Source organism: Zea mays, chromosome 10, assembly GCF_902167145.1.
Source record: "Zea mays cultivar B73 chromosome 10, Zm-B73-REFERENCE-NAM-5.0, whole genome shotgun sequence".
In the NCBI taxonomy this organism is placed as follows: Eukaryota; Viridiplantae; Streptophyta; class Magnoliopsida; order Poales; family Poaceae; genus Zea; species Zea mays.
Genome location: NC_050105.1, coordinates 44,404,579 through 44,409,992, shown reverse-complemented (window position 1 = coordinate 44,409,992; position 5,414 = coordinate 44,404,579). Strand labels below are relative to the sequence as shown.

The following is a 5,414-nucleotide window of genomic DNA, read 5'->3' as shown; positions in this document are numbered from 1 at the left end:
TTTTGAGGCATTAAGTTTACAAGAAGTGTCTTTTATTTTGGTTAGTATAATAGACACTTCTGTATATGAAACCATCTCAAATAAAGATATTATTAGAGTCATCTAGACTATACAAAATTGTCTTAGATGTTAGTGAGTATACTAGAAACTTGTAAACATAAAACTGTCTCGTATGATGTTTCTGATAAGACATATTGTGAAAAAATGTGTAAACATAAAACCGTCTTATATTGTGGAATTATATCATTTTATAATTTCTGTTCGTTCAGTGAGTCATTGTGAACTCTTTTCTAATCGCTCACTTTATTGGCCGTGTTGTGCCAAAGTATATTGCATGGAGTAAACAATAACATCAGTTAGCCAAATCAAAAAATATATTATACGGAGAGCGAAGACAATCAATAAAAAATATTGAATTTTTTTGGTGGATAGTTTACGTGGGTATTGTTGTAAGCCGTCGCAACGCACAGGTAACCGACTAGTATTTTTTACGAGGGAAACCGGAGTTCAGTTCCCACAGGACCTGACGTCCCGGTAGTAGATGTGACAATGAGCTCTAAATTTTACACTATAAGATTTAAGGATCGAATCAGACCTTATTTATATTTATTTTAAACTAAAATTTATTTATGACTTTACTCTTTTGTGAAGAATCATTTAGATCGCGTACCACCATACCCGGTAGTCCAATTCAAGGAGTTACATGGGCCGTAAAGTGTTTAACGAGCCACTAGTGGTTGTTCACCAGAGAGTTGGGCTGACCTTACCAAGCCTGCAAGGGCAAGCTGGCACCAGCCACAGCCAGGAGCCAGCCGCCACTCCGCCGCCGGGAGCACCACGCCCGCCGCCAGGAGCACCGCCCCCTCCGCCCGCCCGCCAGGAGCACTTGCACCGCGCCCCCCACCCGCACAGCCTCCCAGTCCCAGGCCCCAGCTCGAGCAAGGGCAAGCAGCCAAGCACCAGCCGCTAGCGCTCCGGTGAGGTGATCCGGTCCCGGGCCCCTTCGTGCTTCGCGGTCCGGTGCGGTGATCCGGTCTCAGTCGCCGCACGCCCGCACTTCTGCTGAATCTGCAGTTCGCCTTCGCTAGTCCCAGTGCAGTTCGCCCGTCAGGCCGTCAGCGACCAGGCCGGCCAGCCATGGCCACTCGACGTCTACGTCCACAGCCTACAGGTAGTCAGACAGTCAGGTACAGCCTCCACCGTTCGACCCCGCAGACGGTCGACCAGTCCTGCGAGAGCGAGGCAGCGAGCAGATCTTGCCTCATTTGTGATCATGCAGTTAGTAGTACTGACTAAATTTTTGTACTCATTTAGTCATGGTGTTGATGTCTCCTTTCCGACCCTCCCCTTCATCATTCCCGGTCGGTTTCGCCGGCAGATTCAGAATCGATGGGATTTCACGGGTCAAGAGGCTCACCCGAGTCGTGGCAGAGGAAGATGAAGGTCACCCTTTGCTTCCTTCGTCGGTTAGAACAATTTGAATTAGGTCGTGTTAGAGTCTGGAGTCCAAACAAACGCCTCAATTTGTCCATATACAAAATTTGGCTCGGCTTCCATCAATGTCCATAAATTAGATTTGCTCTATTTTTTATATTGACATGTAGAATTGCATAAAGCTGCTGTCAGTTAGGGACTTATGGTGTTTTAATCAGCAATAGAAAGTAGGTAATGTTAGTCTTAGTCTGACTTGAGATCAACAAAATTGTGTATTGGTTTCATCCAACCTAAGTTTCCTCTACAAAACACAGTAGTTGAGCATCATTCTATTTTTACTGCTTCCTTCAGTATGTGGTTAAATTCAGCGAGATTATATTCCCTACCGATTTCATTGTTGGTGCTGCTGATCTAAGTTGGATCTTGAAATACTGGCGCATATTTAATACTACTAGGAGGTTACTTGTGTTTATAATGCTTATCATCATTTTTTGTGATTATTGCAAGTCATAGCGTTAGCCCAAGATATTTTGACAATTGCAAAGCAAACCGAGAATGCCCAGAATGTTGTAGGTCTATCACCACTAGGTTATTCAGCTAGAGTCCAGTCTGAGGTAGCTTTATTCTTCGGTACTCGTTAGATGGGTTCTTTTCTTAGCTGGAATTCTGAATAAGCGATATATACATGGCAATTGTTCCATTGATAAAAGGGATTGTCCTGACTAATTACAATTTACATTGCTTATATTAAGACATAATGGCTTGCTTTCCTACTCTACTCTGACAGTCTTGTGGCAGGGAGTGGATGATCTTTCACATTCCCATAGGTTTGTCGTTGGTACTAGAGTTCAAGCTGGGTGGAGTGAAGATGGAGAATGTGTGAGCTTCTCTTTGATATACCTATCATTGTTTGTGTCTAGATAATCTTATCTTTAATACTTTTCACTTCATTTCATTACAACATGCTCTGTGGTTTTTCAGGGTTAGTTATCGGTGGATATCGCAGCTTATTGCACTCCTTATTTATGCAGTTCTACTCATGCCTAGTTTCATAAAAGGTGTGTGGTAAGAGATTTAGTTTTATCTTGGAATATAGTGGTTACATATTCTTTACCTCTTTCCTGGGTATTTTTCTCCAAACCTTTTCCTGGTAAACAGTTTGCTTCCGTATAGGCTTCTGATAGATGGTGTTCTAATATGATCGGCATAACATGTTCTAACAACTCACATTTATACCCCCTTTTTTGTTTGTTTCCAGTTGGGTACTACTATTTCTTTTCAAGACATGTTATTAGAAGTGTAATCTATGGAGAACAACCAAGAAATAGGTAAGTAAAGATTAAATAAAGTCATGTCTACATAGCGTCCTGGAGCATTTGTAACAGTAGATCTAGAGATATTATGCAGGTTGGATTTGTACATACCCAAAGGTAATAGCAAATCAAGTTCAGTAGTGGCATTCGTAACCGGTGGAGCTTGGATCATTGGGTAAGTGACAGTTTCCACGAATCACAATACGTTACAGCGTTAATTCATGACGACTTTCCTTGTTACTGATGTGGCTTATATTTAGTTACAAGGCTTGGGTGCTCTCCTTGGAAGGCGGTTAGCAGAGAGAGGAATTATAGTAGCTTGTATTGATTATAGGTGCTGATGCCTTAAAGAATTTTGTGATGTATACACCACATATGTGTAGTTCACCATTATGTTTCCAACCTGTACCTTTTTAATTAATTTTGAGTATTGACTAAATGATTTATTTTTGCTTCATTGGCAAAATTTAAATATGGATGGCAGAAATTTCCCTCAAGGAACAATAAGCGACATGGTCAGTGATGCTTCTGAGGCGATATCATTCATTTGTAACAATGTTGTTAGCTTTGGAGGGGATCCTAATAAGTAAGTGATACTTTGACATTTGTTTGCAAGTAGTAGTACTTACGGTTGTTCTTTGAGCATCTCTACTTTAGATCCTATATTTTGATTGTTAACTTTTAATAAATGAATTTATGATGAATCTGTAGAATCTACTTGATGGGTCAATCAGCAGGAGCACATATCGCGGCCTGCGCTCTCTTAGAGCAAGCAATTAAGGAATCTAAGGGAGAGAATACCTATTGGGATGTGGCTCAAATGAAAGCATATTTTGGTCTATCTGGTGGGTGAGAACTTGAAAGCCTCGGTATCTGTTTTAATGTCTGTAAATTTACATTTTTAATCATATATCATATTATTAATCATTTCTCAATAGTGCCAGTACATAAGATAATTTTATCTGATAAAGCAGTAGCACTAAACATACTTGCACCATGCTTGAATAATGAAATCTGATATATGAAACTGGGTCTAGCCCTTCACTTCTAGAAAAGGCTAGACTTCTTCGATTTCATCAGACTCAATTTTGCATTTTGGCAAATAGGAATATAAAATGATCTGTCAAACAAAACATACTATTGCCACCCTATTTCTGCTGTTCCAAACTGAGATACTAAGGTTGTGTTGCCAATCCTACATGACATATATACTTATTTTCTGTGCTCTGCAGTCTGACGATGAACGTGAAATGTGTGCAAGGACTATCTACCGCACAAACATTGACAAGAAGGTTTGGTACCTCCATTCATGCTACTACCCCTAGTTATTCATTCTGTCATGGTTCTATTTTAATACACGCAGGTCACTGAAGCAGATCTAAAGTTATTCTTTGAGTCCATATGTGGTGAGGTTGGTCGTTCTTTACTCCAAACACAATCTCCCTTCTGTATAGCTAAAAGTTTGCAGAAATGGCACCATCAAGATCGATCTGGAGACCAACAAGATCATGGACTTCATCAAGTTTGACGTCGGCAACGTGGTCATGGTGACCGGCGGGAGGAACACCGGGCGTGTAGCAGTGATCAAGAACAGGGAGAAGCACAAGGGCAGCTTCGAGACCATCCACGTGCTGTTTGGAGCTTTTTGCTATGTCTAGTTTTCTCCTATTTGTTGTACAGGAAAACATAGAATGAAATTCTAATTTGGTGGCCGCAAAAGTGTGGAGACTTGAATTCATATAAAGTTAGGCTTAACATTAGTGCAAACAGTTGTATTTTAGTTTAGATTTAGAGTACACTTATGTATGCGTTGTTTGACAATGCTTATTTATGATATATTGAATGATACTTATTTATATTATATTAATTATAATGTTGTTCAATATATGTGTATGTATATTTCTCTTTCAAATTATTATAACATGATATCTGAAAAATGATTATAAATTGAAGAATGTACTACCGTGTAAGTTATTTCGTTTAAATCTTAATAAGATGGTCACCAACATGTCTAATATCAGTCTCCGAAATAAGACAGTTTCTAAAACGTCTATTATTAGTCACCTAAATAAGATGGTTTTCCTATTGTAATCGTCTATTATTGTAGGATATTTGAGACAATTTGATAAATACTTTATGACTTATAATGTTTGTATTCTCTACGGTTCTTTAGAAGCAGTGCCTTAAACAAAAACCTAATTCAAGATGGTTTATTGGACAAAATGACTTAAACAAATACCTTTTTCAGACGGTTATAAATTAAAAATTGTCTTATATAATATCTTTTAAGACGGTTTATAACCATCTTAAATGTGGGACATCTTTTACGACTCCATTAAATTTGGACACTTCATAAGCGTCTTAAGAACTAAAAATTAACCGTCTCATATAACATGTTTTGTAGTAGTGAAATCTTAAGCGCATGCACAACGGCTGCCAGCTCTAAATCATGAGTGGGGTAGTTCAATTCATGCTTCCGCAACTGACGAGACGCGTAGGCAATCACATGACCTTCTTGCATGAGCACACATCCCAAGCCTTGGCCACATGCATCATAATAAATATCAAATCCCTTTTGTAGATCTGGCATAACCAACACTAGTGGTGACATCAATCTCTTCTTTAATTGATCAAAGCTTTCTTGGCACTTCTCGTCCCACTTAACTC

General features: G+C 39.4%; 1 pseudogene; it reads left to right on the top strand.

Annotated features, from left to right (window-relative positions):
- Window positions 1–703: 703 nt before the first annotated feature.
- On the top strand, window positions 704–3,600 carry LOC103642405 (probable isoprenylcysteine alpha-carbonyl methylesterase ICME; annotated as a pseudogene).
- The last annotated feature ends 1,814 nt before the right edge of the window (window positions 3,601–5,414 follow it).